The sequence below is a fragment of the Caretta caretta genome, chromosome 1 (assembly GCF_965140235.1).
Source record: "Caretta caretta isolate rCarCar2 chromosome 1, rCarCar1.hap1, whole genome shotgun sequence".
Taxonomy (NCBI): Eukaryota; Metazoa; Chordata; order Testudines; family Cheloniidae; genus Caretta; species Caretta caretta.
Window position 1 is genome coordinate 31,461,631 of NC_134206.1, and position 18,637 is coordinate 31,480,267.

Sequence of the window (18,637 nt, forward strand, 5' to 3'; positions counted from 1 at the left end):
CTCCCGTTTAAGATTATGTACTCTGGTATTTCTTAGTTCCAACCAGAGCGAAATGCCAGATCACAAGAGGTTGTTTGGAGGTATGGGGGCATTTCTGCCTGAAGCAGGTAATGTCAAAAATATCTTGAGAGAGAGCCTGTTGTGGTAAAAGGGGAAAGAGCAGAAGCCTGACTGGTGAAAGAAGAAGTTAAAGAATATTTAGATAAAATAGATATATTCAAGTTGGCAGGGCCTGATAAAATGTATTCTGAGGTACTTAAAAACGAGCAGAATCAATCTTGGAACCATTAGAAATTTATCTTCAAAACCTCATGGAGGATTGGTGAGGCCCCAAAGTACTGGAGAAGGGCAAACATAGTACTTATCTTTAAAGGGGGAACAAGGGAATTATAGACCAATCAGCATAAGCAGGGTAATAAGTAATAACCAACACGGATTTGACAAAAACAGATCATGCCAAACCAAACTGATTTCTTTCTTTGACAGGGTTACTGATCTAGTGGGGAAGTAGTAGACATGGTATATGTTGATTTTAATAAGGCTTTAAGAAGCAGAAGCTCCACATGACATTCTCAGAATGTCAGATTATTGTTTTCAAATATGGTAAGGACTATTATAAAGAGGATGGTGATAAACTGTTCTACACATCCACTGAAGGTAGAACAAGTAGTAATTGTCTTAAACTGCAGCAAGGGATACTTAGGTCAGATATTAGGAAAAGCTTTCTAACTATAAGGATAGTTTAGCACTGTGATAATATTGCAAGGGAGGTTGTGACATCCCTGCAATTTAAGATGTTTAAGAACAGGTTAGACAAATAGCTGTCAGGGAGGCATATGTACAACTGGTTCTGCCTCACCACAGGGGGTTGGGCTAGATGACCTTCAAGGTCCCTTCCAGCCCTATATTTCTATGATTTTATGTCCTAACGTTCTCAGTAATTGACTTCCTGAAAGTGAACATATTAGTGCAGGTGTGGTAGCACCAGAGCCATAAACAAAGGATTATTACCTGCTACTCTGACTCTTCTACCACATGCCTCTGCATTTGCAGCCCAAATTTGTTGACCTATGTTTTGACTTTTTTTTTTGCTGCCATTTTGCATTGAAAATTCTTTTCAATATTGTTGTCCACTCGTGCTTTCAGTTTTCTTTCATCATTACTGCTGTTTAGATTTTTCCCATCACTGTGTGGCCCTAGTCTTCCTCCCATTGAAGTCATGGGTCCATGAGCCTAGTGAAATGGGACCATAGTCGTGTGTGTTAAATGGTGATATCCCACATATGTCTTATTGTTGCCCCCCCCCTTTTTTTTAAAGAAGAAGAAATGTTTTGAGAAGGAATATTGAAGAAAGAAGACAGGGTGCAAGCACCTATGTTTAATTTGACTAGTTTGTCAGCTTTGGTTCTAAATTTGCCTCTTATTCAACTACTCTCTGTTAGTAAAAATAGATTCTACATTTTTTCTCTGGTTCTCCTCTTTATTGATTCTCTTCTCCTCTTCCTAGATTAGACATTTCATTTTTATATAGGAAGGAAGATAGCTGATGATGCCTGTCTGGCTATATTAGTAAATATAAAGATGACTGTGTTGTTAAAAGTCCCCCCAATGTACTCTGCATTGTGGTTTCATATACTCAGAGAATTGGTCTAGGAATTTTTCAGATCACTGTTCTCTGAACTGGTGATCTAAAACAGATACCTACTGAAACTTTCCAACTTTCCTTTAGGTCGTTTGTTCCCTTAGCCAACAAGCTTTTCATTACTGAAACGTACATCCATGGTATTAAAGATGTGTGACTTTCACACTTTGGTCATGTGTACACTATGGCTTTTATAACAGCATAGGTATGGCACCATAGCTATTCCAGCATAACCCCAGAGTACAGACACCTACAGGGACTTTCTATCGCGGCAGGAACCTCACCTCACTGGGGACTTGTCTACTTTACCGGCTGGATCGACGGGCAGTGATCAATCCAGCGGGGTCGATTTATCGCGTCTAGTCTAGACGCAATAAATTGACTGCCAAGCACTCTCTCATCGACACCGGTACTCCACCAGGGTGAGAGGCACAGGCGGAGTTGACGGGGGAGTATCAGCCATCGACTTACCGCAGAGAAGACGCCACAGTAAATGGATGTAAGTACGTCAACTTCAGCTATGTTGTTCACACAGCTGAAGTTGCATAAATTAGATTGATTCCCTCCCCCCACTAGTGTAGATCAGGCCTCAGTGACACTGACTAGATGACGGAAACATTCTTCTATTGACCTAACTGTATCTATACCACAGGTTAGGTCATCAAACTCGTGGGTGTGGATTTTTCACAGACCTGAGTGCAGTAGCTATGTAAACCTAAATTTTAAGTGTAGATCAGGCCTATAACATAACTCTTTTCCTGTGTTTTTTCTGTGGAGATCAGTTACAAAATCCAGTTATGAGAATCCAGGAGCCTTTTTTAGAAGAAACATCTTCGCAGCTTTAAAAATTTGCCATTTTACTTATTTCTGTTGGAAATGGGCAAGGGAGTGGTGTTTGGATCCTGATTTAGGGTTAGGTTAAAAATTGTCATTTAATAGCTCTCCACTTTAACTCCAAATATTGGACATCTATTGAAATCTGCTCATTTGGGGAGATTTTTACCATCTCAGATAGTGAAAATAAGATCAGTGGTACTTAAAATATTTTGGTTGCATCTGTACTCAAATGACAAACAAGGCTTCTTTCAGATATTCATATGACTCATATGGAACTACAATCCAAAGGGTAGGTTTCGATTCAGGAACTTGGATCCAACTTCCAGTCTCACTCCCAAATTGAAAGATGTTTGAATTTGAAGTTCTGGTTTTGCTCCATCTCTATCTTAAAGGTGAACAAACAATTTAGCCAGCTTTAGGTAATAAGAAAAGCAGTGAGAAATCAAAGGTTGAAAACAGAGGACAGAAAAACATACCCTACAATGACAGGGAGGTAGAAATTCGAACATCACCGCAATGATGAGTTTTGGGAAGGCAATAACAAGCACTACTGTTACCTTCGCTTCGCTCTGTAGCAAACTTATTTGAAAATGAAAGTGTGTTTATAAGAGCCTCTTGCTCTATAAATGCTTTGGAGGTATGAGTTTAGTGTGCTGCCACAAGATTAGCACAGCTTTTATTAATGTGAATTGGAGTTGCATGGCTAAATCCTAGTGCAGTGCACTGAAAATTTTAGACCATGCCTTCTTACCTGTATGTGTCGGGGAAGGGGGATGGGGGGAGGGGAGGATGAAACAGACCTTTCATCTTGTTTTGTTGTGCATGATATAAGGATTAGGAGTTTCCGAGGGCTGTGTCTGTTGAGATGACTGTCTTTTTCAATGTGTGATTCCAATTAACCATACACAGTAAATATGTAAATTGAATAGACAAGATTTAAAATGTTGAGGTTTTTTTATTTAAATGTGGCCTTTGATTGTTTTTTTTTTTTTTTTGCTTGATTGTGACAACTAGTAGGCTTAAAAGGTCTCAAAACTATGAGATTATTTTGTTGCCTAATGGGTAAATTTTGAATTAAGGAGAAGATCAACAGAGAATCCTTAGATAGTCCCACTGATTTCAGGGGGAGCAGAGTTGGACCAGCACTGAGCACTTTTGAAAAGCTCATCCCCAGAGAATGGCTGCTACAGAAAACCACTAATACTTAAGAATTGGCACAACCTGTAGCCAAATTGTGAACAGGACCTGGACTAAAAATATTTCATATTTTAAAATGTGTATAACTTTTTGTTTTATATCTCGTGTTCTGCTGCACATTCATGGTAATGGCTGAACCAGAAGTATAAGTGCCAAAATCCCATAAGAGAGGAGCTGTTGCCATGGTGTTTCTCGCCTGCCTAGAAGGAGAAAAACAGGAAATCTATCATGTTTGTCAATATTAACCTTTTTAGGCTTCTTTTCCTTCTATATTAAATTAATTGGCATATTAACTATTCTCCCAGAATCTTCACAATGTTAGTAAGAGTGTGTCTGTGTTCTAAGGCCTAAAGTGTAGGTTTTTAACCCATGTGTGATTTGTATTCAGGAATTTCATGTACCTGAGTGTTGGACTGTATCTAATTATCCTCAGCATCTCCAGCTCTACTGGAATCCAAGTCTCCAGAGAAAAAGACCCTTTAAATTAACGAAAAGTGTTTACAGAAGTATGTTATAAACAAAACTAAGTGATTGAAAAGGGATACTGGGCAACTGATGAGGGATACTTGTTGTGGAAGATGGATTCTGTAATGGATGAAATAATGACCCATTGAAAACTGTTTTTAATTCATTAAGAACTGTTGGTTGTCACAACTGTTAATAATGACTGGTTTAGAGATTCCCTTTTGCTCATCAATCAGGTAAACTGAGGACATAGAAGAAATTCCATCATTAATTCGGAGAACAGTACACATGGTAAATTAATCATGGGAAAGTACTTTTCCTTCCAAAAAGTTTTTTTTATCTAGCACCCTATACAAGGCTTGGGAGGTTAGGTTGGGAGTGCAGACTGCCAGAATCCCACCAGTTATAAAGGAGAGAGACACAAGGTGTCTCTACTCTGCAATTACACACCCGCAGCTGGCCTATGCCAGCTGTCTCAGGCTAGTGGAGCTCGAACTTAGGGGCTGTTTAATTGTGGCATAGGTGTTTGGGCTTGGGCTGGAGTCCTGGCTCTAGGACCCTACAAGGGTTCCAGAGTTTGGGCTGCAACCCAAACCTGAACGTCTACACTGCAAGTAAACAACCCCTTAGCCTGAGTCCCACTAGCCTGTGACAGCTGGTCCACGCCAGCCACAGGTGTCTAATTGCAGTGTAGCCATATCCATAAAGGCCAGCTCTTTACCTTATACTAAGAGTGGTGATGGATCTATTCTTGCTGTATTAATCTCTGGTTAATAATCTTTGATTAAATAATTCTATTTGAGCCCACTATTTGACAATCTCTAATTGTTATTCAATTCAAACACAACTCCCTTTTCTTGTGAGGTTTTTTTTCTAGTCCAGATTTTTGAAGACTTGTATCCACACTTAAGGCCCCAGTCCTGCAAACATTTGTGTGTGTAATGTAATTGGGATTATTTCCTTGCATTAAGATAAGTATATATATGTTGGGAGGATTAGAGTCTAAATAAATTATTTTATTAATTTAAAGAAGATATTTTTTCTGGACTGTAGATTGGAGAAGTGGCCTTGGCAACAGGATGAATTATTTTGTCACTTGAGTAATGAAGTTTGTATTGTAAATTCATGTGTACGTTGTTAATACTAAAATCTAATATAAATAAATAAGTTGCAGACTGAATTACAAAATGGCATTTCTCATGCAACATCCTATCAAATTTGCCATTACCACCTGATTCAAGTCATTTTACAAGTCAATAAACCTGTTAGTTAATGTTAATGATTGTCAGAGTTACACAACATTGGCCCCTTCAAAGGTTTTCATCTGTTATTATGTCAATTTTATGTAAGTATGGACTTCATACGGCATAAATCAATAATGTAGTAGTAAACATCTCCAATAATCCAAAATGTATTTGTGCTCATGACTGGAAACCCAACAGCTTATTGCCAAAATTTGGGAAAATTAAATAACCCTAACTATACTGAAGCAATGTATTCTACCAAGTGGCAAAATAAGAATTCTTTATACATAGATGGATAGGATTCAAGAGTGTCACTGAATATGGCAATTCTCTTCTGACATACAGCCAAAGTCTGCTCTCTTACACTGGTGTATATCAAGAGTAATTCCAAAATGTTACATTAGTGAACTGAATGCAGAGATTAGTCCTCAGACATACTTTCCAAGTTCTATTTTTATCATGTCTGAGGGTATCCTGAAGCAATGTATTCCATCAAGGTAACTGGATCAGGACCATAGAATTAAACTGAACCAGTATGTCACTTCTCTAGCTTTGTTTCAGGGATGCTTGGAGCACCTGCAGTTTCCTGTAATATAAAGGGCCAAATTCTCTATTCAGGTTGAGCTGAACACAGCAGAGGGCAAGAGAGAGGGCAAACGTGGCATTTAAAACCATCTTTATGTTCTCCTGATCATACGGTGGCAAAGAACTGTCCAGGTCACCAGCATAAAACTGAGCAGACTGCAGGGGCCATTCCAGCAGCTGGAAATTGGATGATGCTGTGGCAACTAGCCATACCCTCTTTCTCTTTGGAATGGCCCTTGCCCTGAGTGCTGGGAGCAAGGTAGTCAAGAGCATCGGAGCTCTCATGGAAGGTCTAGATAATCCTCAGATTCCTTCATGCTGGGGAATTGCCTGGGGAGCTGGAACCTCTTGGCTTGTCTTGCTTTGCACAGGGATGGTGGCAAAAAGCAGACTTAAAAAAACCTGTCAATCAGAGCCACAGTATTCTTTTCCTTGTCCTCCCTTATGCCCCTTAATGTTTTTCTTGTCTATTTCTCCTGTTATTGGATCTAATCAGTTGGGAATACATGTCACAGATCCTCATGAATGCTCCCTTGCAGCTACCCACTGTGAGGGGAATCTAAGCCTCTGTGTTCTATATCCCCTGGGGTGTGCTAAACTTCTGGATCATGAACAGATTCCAGCCACTGACCCAGTGTTGGGGTATGTAGCACGCTCTAAGGTACAGACCTTCTATCTGTCACCCTCCACCAGCTGTGAAACCCACACTCTAGTGGCCTACCCCTTCTGGGTGCAGTGTTGACCCTTCAGACTCCCCAGTACTTAAACACACCTCTTTCTCCAAACTCCATTTCAAAGACATGAAGCTTCTGTTTACATTTTAGCTCTCTCAGGCACACTCAGCAGTTATAAAGTAGTCAACATATGTGCACTTTTTCCATTTTAATATCTTTATGCTCTTTTATCCTTAATCATGTAAAGCAAAAGAGAGTTCATACAAAACAATAAGCTATTCTAAATGCAATACCCCTCACTAGCTCATCCTTCTGGGGGGGGTCATTGGGGGATCATCTGTGTTCTGTCAGGCAGGCAGCCAGGGTCCTCTGCCCCATTGCCTACTCTGCTCCTGCAGCAGCCTCTGTCATCTTAATCTGGTGCAAAAATGACACTCTCTCCCAGTTCTGCCCTGTGAGTCCCATAATAGACTCTTGCTGGTGTCACCTGCTTCTTTTGTTCTGCCTCCTGGTAACTTTCCATTGCTTCCAAACCCCTTCTTCCTTCAACAAGAGGAGGAAGTGTCTTCTCCCAGCTGGAGCAAACCCATTGTCCCAAGGTGTTTTACTTTGAATAGACCGTTATCGAGTACTGATCATTCACCATTGTCCTGGCTGATCAGAGACATGACATAACTGTGCTAAGTCATGGATTCCCCATATCACAGTAATTTTATAATAGAATTCCATAAAATCATCCACAGTTCAGAAGTGCAATGAGGAGTCCAGTGGCACCTTAAAAACTAAGAGATTTATTTGGGCATAAGCTTTCGTGGGTAAAAAACCCACTTCTTCAGATGAAAGCTTATGCAAGATGTTTGCATCTGAAGAAGTGGGGTTTTTTACCCGTGGAAGCTTATGCCCAAATAAATCTGTTGGTCTTTAAGGTGGCATCGTACTCCTCGCTGTTTTTGTGGATACAGACTAACACGGCTACCTCTCTGATACTTAGTTCAAAAGTGGTACAGACAAAAGTGCTTCCAGTCTGATTAATACATAGTGTGAATACTCTTCTTTTTTCTTGATGAGTTGTTATGATTTATTTATAAATGTATGGGATCCTTAGAGCACAGACTGCATTTTGTTTTCTGTTTGGAAAATACTAGTGCATTGTAGAGGCAACTGTAAATAGATTATGTTAAACAATACCAGGCAACAATTTGTTGTAGCAGCACAGAATTGTACCCATAGATAACTTGAACACTTGTTTCTATTTGTTCTTTCTAAAACTTGTTCAGTAAAAATATTGATTTAAAATAACAAGGGGATCTTTTTTTCCTGATGTGCTACCGGAATATCTAAGGTTGGTATTATTAGAGCACTAAAAATAAAACATATGTCCAGTCTTGTTGCATTGCACATATTGTAATTCAGCATTCATTTAAAAATCATCCCTGTTCAGACGTTAACACAAAATGATGTATTCATTCCCAAATGTGAAATGGAATTCAGAGTCTGTAGTCATTTTAAAAACAAGTAAATTAGTTATCACTCTATTATCACAAAACTATGTCCATCTATTAAAACATCAACATCTGGATTGAAGAAAAATAAGTTTGTCTCCATTCCAGCCATGGTGCTGGGTCTGTCTACATGAATATTACTAGGGATAGGGAGAGAACTGATTTCTTGGCTAAGTGACAAAACATAGAGGACAAAACGAAAGTAAACAGTAGCAGAGCACATGGTTTCTGATTTAGACATTTTCAGAAAGTAAGAAACTGAATGAATAATGCGTAACAAATCAAAACTATTTCTGAACAAAATTAGCCCTCAGGACACTGCAGAGTCCCCGAGATGTGTGACATCCTGTGGATTGAGCCTGCTCTAGCATTTTGGAAGAGGGAGGTTTTGAGATGGATACTGTGCGGCAGCAGAAGGAATATTTCTGGACACTGGGAGTCAGGACACTCTTGAGAGAGACCCCATCCCCATCTTTGTGAGAGATGTTCAAATATGGTTCCCCAGGGTGCTTTTTGAAAGCACTCAGTGAGTGAAAGAAAGGAATTCAATATAATATTTTCCATATTAATTGCAGAGAAATATATATAATATATATATGAAAAATAATGTTATGGGAAGCACAGAGCAAGGATAAAAATGATTTAAAAAAACAAGTTATGTAAATCCCTCCCAGAGAAAGACATCAACCCATTCTCATACATGACTGAAATGCCATAATGCTAATCTCAACTAGTGGCCCATGCTGGAAACTTCAGTTTCCTGATCTGGATTTTGAATATGCCTCACCATTCACTCCGGATTCAAGTGGGCTCATATGCTGTGTCTTGGTGTGGGCCTATCCTTGATTCCTACGAATGTTTACAATGTCAAGGGTTCCTCGTGTCACATGAATAGAAAAACAAAGTATTGTATTCCTGGGGGATTTGCAGCACCTTTTTGCACATTCAGGGCATCAGAGAAAGTCCTTCACCACTGAAAAAATAGACTCTGAAGTATATGTGAATTGAGTAAGTTCTTACACAAGTTTGAATCCTTAACCTGTGGTGGGGGTAGAAAAGGAAAAAAAGCTCAATTTACTTTTTTTTAATGACATGCAGCTTCGATAGCAGGATTTTGTAGTTTTTACAGTATCAGAAAATAAATGTATTCTTATCTATTGTAAAATCAACCCTCCTTATCTGCTTCACTTTCAAGATAACATTCCTCTGTGAGGCAGTTACTAAAGAAATACATGTGGTGGGCATACTGATACCTCTTCAGACAAATCTTCTTGCAGGTCCTCTTTACTGATATCATCTCTAAAGCTTTTAGCAAAGATCAGATAGGCTTCATCAGCCTCAATAAGCTGACTCTGTGCTCCATTTCACAGCCCCCTTGTTAAGCATTTTATTTGCAAAAGCACAAATATCAACAGTCCCTTTGGCTACTAGGTAAGCTTCTAACGCTGAAAGGATGTTTTAACATATTACTGTACAACATGCACATGGATAAAATAAAGAGATGAATTAGCAAAGTATTGCTTGGTTAAACACTATTTTCAGATATTTGACTTGAGAAGTTCAGGTATATGGGATGTGTCTCTCCAGATTTCAAACTATAGCGATCCATACAAACCAGTTGACGAGCACAATCATTTTTTACTACAAATTTTCAAACAGATTCTGTCATAGGACTCATAGATTGTGAAAGAGATGGGAGATTATTCGTTCATCAGTTGTAGGAGATTTGCTAATTTCAGGAGAAGATAAGCTGATAGTTGGAAGATAAAACTCCAGAACCAGTAGGTTTAGTTAATTTTTCATCACTTATAGTCTCAGAGCCAATTACTTTCCTCTTAATCTGTGCAAAATGTAGTTCACAGCATTTCTGAAGGCATATGCAGCAAAGAGAAATGATATTAGACCACTTCAGTAAGCATCCTAGTATAAAAGGCTTTAAAAATAGACTATGGGATGAATGACTAAAGGCTCTATTCAAAAACCATTGTAGTCAATGGAAAGGCTCTTATAGATACCAAAGTGTTTTGGATCAGGCCATGAGACAGGAGATGAGCCATAGAATCTTCCAACTAGCAGATTTTAAAGACCAGACAGTTTCTAACAGGAAATTTTGGATCCTTCATTCCTTTCTCAGACAAAACCTCCATTGACATCAGTAGTGATTTTTTCCCAGTGTAGATAGGCTAAATCTAATTTGGACTTTATTCCAATTTACAAATCTGTGCTATTTGAAGTACAATATGAAGACATTAGTAAGGTTGGAGGTAGACTATTGTTGAATGTCAGGAAGATTGCCAAGATAAATTATGGTTTTATGAGTATAAGAGTATTATAGTCTAAAGAGCCCAAATGTATGGGTGTGTGGGGAGGAACCCTCACAAGGACCGGATCAGAAAAGTGATATATGTTGACAAATGAGTATAAAGATTCGTCCTCAGAAGAGAAAGCTGGCAGAACATTTAATAAGAGAGACAGCAATATGATTAAGCAAACAAATGACATGATGTAAAAAGGATATGAAGATAAAGTAAAAGAAGATGGACAATTGTGCAAGTCAACGGATTTCTCAACCCATTCAGAGTGGACCTGAAGAGAAAAACCTCTAACAAAGGAGATTTGGCAGAGTGCTGTTGAATATCTTGAAGCAGAACAAAAGGTATTTGAAGATGAAAGTACTAGTGGAGCAGCAGCAGAGATCCTCGTTCATTTTTGCGATCAAAGGTGAAACATTAACACCAGCATGTCTCAGACAGCTGAAGAATGTGCTGGTTTCTTGGCATGAAATTTTGACAAAAGTGAAAAGTTATCATTGTCTCTGACAAATATGGAACGGAAAAAAAAAAGAAAGGACATAACATTTGTGGTGATCTTTTGACTCCTTAGGAGATGAGAAAGGGACACACTGATTCCAAGACACAGAGAAAAATTCCATTTAGCTCCATAGAAATAGAGCAGGAAAATAATAATATACCTGGAAAATAACTGTGAAAAAAAAAACATTGAGAATATCTTGCCTAGAGAGGACAGAAGTTACAGCTGATAAGCACCATAGGGCAGGAATTTTCTATATATTGGCACTTAAATAGTAAGATCAGCAATATAGGTGACTGCAGTGCTAATCATGGCTAAAGGTCATCACTGATGATCAAAGAAACCCAATAAGGAATTGTGCAATATGGTCAAACCAGATTTAGAGAAATAATAAACTAGGGCTGAATTACTATCTCTAACTTTGATTTAGCAGGTAAGTTCATAATTGGAAATGGTATAGATTAAAAATGGAAAGGCTAAAACCACTCATCTTTTACCATTTATATTTATTTATTCACGTTTTTATAGAAAGGAAAATGATCATATGTGATTATCCTGTTGATATGAAGATGCAATATATGCATATATAATTCAGTAGTATATTCACTATTAGCATGATTATACATATTGATCACTATTAATAAATAGGAGACTAGTGTGTAATTATAGAATTAGGGTAATAATGATATAATTAGAATTGAAGAAAGCTTCCATTATAAACATATGTATCCAGCTGCTTAACCTTTTCATGAAACTTATCCTGTGGGATGCACACTTCTAAGCTTGTTCTCAAGCACAAAGTGGCAAAGTCTTTTCTTCAATGTAGAAAGTTTTGGTAAAATTCAGTTTGGTCATTTTTTAAAGTTGTCTGTGTGAATAACTATGGGATGCCTTTGTATTAAAACATGACACTTGGCATACTTGTAGTTAAAACTAGTAACATGGACTTTGCTAAATTTGAAAATAATTTGGTTGAGCAATAAAAATTGTGTACTTTGAGTAATATGTTAATTTTCCATAGCAAAATAATCACCCAGAAGGCTCAGTCTTCCAGATAAATGTATACTCAGTTACACATATATTTGGAACTGGGGACACTGGAATAATTGTAGCTACATTTATTTCAATAATTAGATTAATAATTTCACATACAGTAGTGTTTATTTAGCTGATCTCATATACATATATCTGCCAATGTACAATTAAGGTTTTTCTGTTACAGATCACATCACATGTATTTTTCAAGTTCACAGTGTAATGTTACAGATGTATGCATGCATTAGAGTACATACAACTCTAGCCCTGCCCATATGATTGCTCTGTTGTTAGATTTGTTTAATGCAAAAGTCATCATTAATGCAATAATAAGTTTGAACTTTTAACTTAACAAAGATTTTTAAAAAGAGTCAGAGTTTATGCTCCCACGTCCACTATAACTTCAGGCATATTGTGCATATGCTGCATTTTGTGTTACTTGGTGTATGGGCCTAATCTGCAGGTGTGAAATACAGCAAACTCCATTTGTTAACGTCTACACAAGTGTTGCATATGGAGTGGTTGCATGATAGAATCTGGTAACTTGAATTTTGCAAGAAATACTTTGTCTGAAATACACATGCACACAATGCAGAAGCAGCTCACTCCCAAGAAGCCCTTCTCATGTGACTGCCTGACCCCTACTGACACTCTCAGAAGTAGGTTTGTCCTTTTATGCCCTTGTTCCTGAGGAAATGACACATCCTTACCTTTGGCCAGTTGTTACTTTGGTATCAACACTTCAGCCAAGACATGCTCTTGCTCCAACTCCACATGCCCCTATCGCCTGAGCTAAAGAAAATCTTCTTTAGTTGTTCGTATCATAAGTCTAATGACAAGTTGAGCAATTGTGATTCCATCAAGGAAAGGGCAGTGGAACCCACACATATTAGTGAAGCTGTTACCATATACCTTTGTCTCAGGTTGGCCAAGTTAAGTTTGATGTAGGAACCTGAACTCTGAATAAACACACCTTCTGTGTAATTTGAATGTCAATTGTAGTTAGGGTATTAGGGTAGAATTTTGAACTAAATGTGGAATGGTTACCATGATCTGAATGGAATGGTTGAATAATACCATCTGTTGTGAAGCAAACCACTCCTTAAGTGTCTGTTCTGATCAAATGTATTTACTCTAGAACGACATCTGTATTTTTCACCATTTTGCTTAGGTACTTGTGAAAGAATATTTTTTGAATATTGAGACATGTCAGTAATACACTTTTAAATGGTTAGCTATATCTCAAGAGTGGAATGGGATTTGGTTAGATGCTTGTTGGAAGGAACAAAGGACTAAACCCTCATTACCCTGACCTCATTAGTTAGAGCTTACTTTGAAGACTGAGTAAGAACTTCAAGATTTGGGCCAACAACAAGAAAAGAAGTCATGTTGCAAACCTAACTACAAATGTTCTGAACTTAAATGCTCAGGTCTTGAAAGTGGGCTTTTGTTTTTTCTATGTGATGACATAGATTTTTAGCTTGGCAGTCTGTATAAGCAGATACAGATGAAAATAGCCCTGCGAATAGCTCTCCATAAGAGTTCTTTAAAGGGGATTCTAAAATAGATTTAAAATGCCATTCAGATGAAGCTCTCTGGCTACTTCATCAACGTTGAAACAAAATACTTGTTCATGCTCATCTGCACAGCTTTTAGCTTTTGGAAACGTGTTTGGAAATCACTCAGTTTGTTGTAAAAACCTTCCCAGTAGCCACGGAAAGAGGGCACCATTTAGAAAACATCATTTAGCTTTAGGAGGGTTATACATGGCTAATATTAAGCATGTTAGGTCTAAAATTGCCTTTTTAAAAACTAATAAAACATAAGTAAGATTCAACTAATGTAAATATGTTTTGAATTCTACCACAAAAATTACATTGGTTTAATGCTAGCAAAAGCTGAGAGCAAATAACAATGTCCAAATTTGTTACTGTTAATAGAGTGACAATTTCAGTAAAAGCCTTTTTAATTTGGCACCCTTTGACAAATCATATTATTAGGTTCTTAATTTTAAATTGAGCTTTAAAGGCTGTTTTGCACCTGCCTGGATCTGCACTCAAACAACTGACAGTGCATTTAATTTTATATCATTGTGTGACACAGAGGTCCAATGGTGGTTCATTACTGTATGTCATCAACTCTGATCAGGCCTAACATACTCATTACACCTAACACTGTCATAATCTGTACCTAAAAGCTGTCATGTGATCGCAGATCCCACTAGCCGCGGTTCACCACTCCAGGCCAATAGGAGCTGCAGGAAGTGGTGGCCAGCACATCCCTCGGCCCACGCCGCTTCCTGCAGCCCCCATTGGCCTGGAGCAGCGAACTGAGGCCAGTGGGAGCTGTGATCGGCCAAACTTGCGGACATGGCAGGTAAACAAACCAGCCCAGCCTGCTAGGGGGCTTACCCTGGTGGGCCTCATGCCAAAGATTGCTGATCCCTGTACTAATTGGTAACACACCAGTCCTGAAATTCATTGTGTGGTGCATGTATAGGGTGTGTACAAAGAGTTATGGATATGTGCTAGAATTATCTTAAATTGTGTTTGGCATGCACTGTATAAGCCCAGTCTGCCATAAAGAAAGGAATGTACATTGACCAGGCTTGTCAGACAAGCATCAGGGAGAGACAATGAATGCATATATATATATATATATATAAGGTAAACAAACTATCAAGCTAACATTAAGCTATTCCTTGTAGTTAGTATCACTTAAACCTATGTTCTTTTGTTAATAAATGTGTTTTACTTTTACAAATCTACTCAATGCTTTGATTGAAGTGGAGGGTTTGTCAGCCCCCATGAAGTTAATAAGCTGCTGTGTACTGTCTCCTTTTTCCACTGAATGAATCCAATGAAGTGAGCTGTAGCTCACGAAAGCTTATGCTCAAATAAATTTGTTAGTCTCTAAGGTGACACAAGTACTCCTTTTCTTTTTGTCTCCATAAAGACGCAGCTAACTTGACAAGGTTTTGTGGGCGCTACAGTAAGAGCGGCTGAGCACTGCAGAGAAAGATGTCTCTGATGAACTCAGGATTTGGAGTTCATTGATTGTTACTTGCTAGGCAAGGTTTGGCCTGGCAGAGTCCTGAAGAGTCAAGGGGGCTGACTCATGGCTTAGCAGCAGTAAAACTCTCACTTGCAACATGGGGGCTCATAGTTCTCTGAACCCCAGCAGATCGTCACATGCTGCAGTCCGGATTCCAATCTCACTTATGTCAGAATAAAATGAGTAACATCATTGATATCTATGTTGTAGATCATTGTTGTAGAACCAGTATAAAGAAAATCAGAATTGATCCTGCATCTGTTCAACTGCACTTAGAATATATTGGTAGGAAATGAGGTTTAAAATTAGCAATCAATTAAAAAAAAGTTTGCATTGCAAAGTACATAATTTGCTTCCTTTTGACATTCTCTTTAAAAGTTCCTAGGTACTAGCAACAGAGCTAAGCAAAGATTTTTTTTTTCTTTTGGGCGGGGGAGGAAGGGGCTTGTGTCACCCAACTTTGTGTATGGATAAATTCCATGTTTTGAAATTTTCTTTGAAATTTCACATTGGGCAAATTTTCAGTGTCCCTTTATGAAATGGCATGAACCAACCATTAATTTTTTCATGAGTTAAAAAAGGAAATTCCATTTTGGAAGGCAATCTGAAGGTGGCAAGAACAGGGTGGTAGGCTGCCTTTTACTATCAGCTGTTCTTGATATGTACCAATTATCTTATTTTTATTCAAACATTAAACAAAGGCTCTTGTTGCTTCAATATTTAGAATAACACATGTTCTAAGAGTGCACGAAGGGACTGCTCAGATGCCCTATTAAAACACTTCTTTATCCCCTTTAAACCACCAAACTGGAGGCCTTGATGTGGGCTCTTATCTAACATTATAGTGGTTTAAATCTTCAGGCTACTTCAGGAAAAAAATCCCTTCATTTCCTTGTTTGAGGGGGTGGAGGAGGTCTGCTAAAAGATCCTCAGCTGTGGAATTTGCTCCCAACATCGATCACTATGGTTATCTATATAAGTGATCGACATTTGTAGGTGTTCGTCGGTGGACATCTTGATGGAAATGCATTTTCCTTGGGGGAATCTATTTAAAGTGATATTGCTTATTTTCTAAAAAGTGCATTCTTGTGTTTTAAAATATGTACATGTGCTTAATGTGGTTTAATGTAGAACTTTAAAAATGAATTAATGTCAACAGTTTAATAGATAATAGAACTCTAAGTGGAGAAATATTGGCTAGCATCAGTACAGCAACACACTTTAGGCTAAAGATTTTATTGAAGGAGATAATTGCCTTTACTTTTAAAATTAAGGGTCTTTTAATTGAATTGTTTATTTGCAAAGCTCAGAAAAACCAGTATGTTGTGTTAACATTTATACCAGAATCAATGTTGTGAGATAATAAAACCACTTTTCAACTCTAGTGGTAACTTCAGAGTATTTGCATAAAGCATATAATGCCTACAGTCTCATCTGGGTTTTGTATGTTTGTCTGTTTGTTAAGGTAGAGCTGTGTGAACAAGTGAGGGGGGTCTTCCAGTTCACTTACCATTTTGAAAAGTGTGCGCGGGGGAATTATTTTTGGTCAAACAAAATGTTTTGCTTAGAAGCTTTTAATTTTTTTTTAATTTTGTTGTAGTGAAATAGAAGTACATTTTGAAATGCAAAGTCATTCTGATTCTTTTTAAAAAAAAATCAGTGTTTCATTTTGAAAATGTGGATATAAAATATTTCGATCTTTTGGATTTTTTTTTAACTGCAATGATTCTGTGAATTCATAAAATGTTTTGGTCAACCCAAGATCTCCACTTTTTTTTTTTTTTGGAGAAAAATAGTTTTGCTGAATATCCCCCCCCCCCCCCATCTCTATTTTTAGTATAGATATAGTGCAGAAATCTAATGCAGAAATTGCTAATTGTGTGAATCTTGGTAGCAGCAACTCTCCAGAAGACTCATGCAAATATTCTCTTAGTTTCAAGTCAATGTGGGGGCCTCTTCATACTCTTCCTATCCTTAGTTTTATTTTTAGTTTCAGCTTCAAAAGAATCTTGCCATCTGAAATCAAAATTACACTAAAGTTGTCAACTTTCACTTAGTTTTGTGCTAAAGCCACACATTTTACATTGTTTTAATGCCAAGATCTAAATTGGCCAAGGTTTGCAGAAATGTTGATGAAAACTTCATAAACCTATTCATAGGACTTGACCTGAGTGAAGAGTTTACAATGAAACCTGAAACCAGAAAAGTTATAAACATTTTGCCCGAGTCTAGAAATCCTATCCCCTTGCCAAAGGTCACTATTAATCATGTGAATCGCGTTGCTTCCTGGTGATGTGTGTCTGATTTCTGTCACTGTCATTTATCAAGATCACCAGTTTTAGAATGTATCTTTTACTCCATTGTTTCTAGTCTTTTCAAACATCTGGATTAAACTTATTGAGTTTAAATTTGTTCTGTTTTTCCGACGTCATAGCCTGGAATTTTCAAAGGTGTCTAAGGGAGTTAGACACCAAACTGCCATAGGAGTTAGGCACCAAACCTCGTTAGGCTCCTTTGAAAATCCCAGCCTAAAATGATACTTATGATTTTTTACAGTGCATAAACATCACTTATTTTGTTACATTTCAATTTTTATGTTAGAGGCAACAAAAAAGCATTTCTTGACAACATACATGTTTTGCTACATGTATTACTATTGCTGAGAAAAAGATATTTCCATGGGATTCTGCACAGCTAGGCACACTATTTGCATACTGTGTGTACTTTTCCAGTGAAGGAACCAACTGGGCAGTGTCATAGCACTGGAATCTAGCATGTATCAGTGGCATGCATGAGTGCATTGGTGCTAATTTCAAAAGAAAGGAGGACTCACACGTTACTTTGTTTGTACCCCACTATCTGTGCTCTGACTTGCACACCCTAGATGCGAGTGTTGTACAAGGGCACACTACCATACCACAGACAGACACCCATTTGAAGGGGAGTGCCTTGATTCCTGACTTAATTAATCATCTGTGACATTAATGTCACTAAAATGGAGGAATGACTTGTACTGGTATCAGGTGATCTCATACTTTATCCAGTTTAGCCTATTAATCACTCTGCTGCTTTCTGATAAATATCTAATACTGTCACTTACATGCATGTGTCTTACCCATCATATGATTGAGACAAAAGTGGAATTGGTCCACTAGATGTGGAATTTATACATTTTGCAGATGTTTCTGATGGGTGCATATAATTTCTAAGGCTCTTCCCATACATGTATTACATACCATGTTACATGCTTTAATACAGACAATTTATACTTTGTTTAAATTGTATATACAGTACTACATTTTTTTGGACTGAAATTAAAGAACAGAGGTGGAACGCTACTTTCTATGCCCCCTTCCCTGATGTCTATCTCTGTCCCAGGATTGGCAGGCACTTTAAGGCTCAGTCCTGTTGGTGTTTGGGTCAGGTGAACAAGTATCATGTGCAGGAAGTCCAGGGACTGTGCTCCCTATAAAAGGAAGCCTGTTTTGGCAGTTAATGTGGTGAGAGACCTGCAGGGTGTTCAAAATTAAAAGGGACCAGGGGAAGAGGTCTCTATGCCAGCCAGAGAGAAAGGCCTGGCAATCTGCAGTG

At 38.0% G+C, this 18,637-nt stretch overlaps 1 protein-coding gene across 5 annotated transcripts in view; it reads left to right on the plus strand.

Annotated features, from left to right (window-relative positions):
* CNTN5 (contactin 5) overlaps positions 1-18,637 on the plus strand; it is a 982,104-nt gene that overhangs the window by 309,132 nt on the left and 654,335 nt on the right. The window contains exon 3 of one of the 5 annotated variants that reach the window (XM_048843549.2): positions 1,918-2,141. The exons of the other annotated variants lie outside the window; for them this stretch is intronic. The gene's annotated coding sequence lies outside the window, so the exon portion shown is untranslated. The remainder of the gene's footprint in view (positions 1-1,917; positions 2,142-18,637) is intronic. 5 annotated transcript variants of the gene reach the window in all.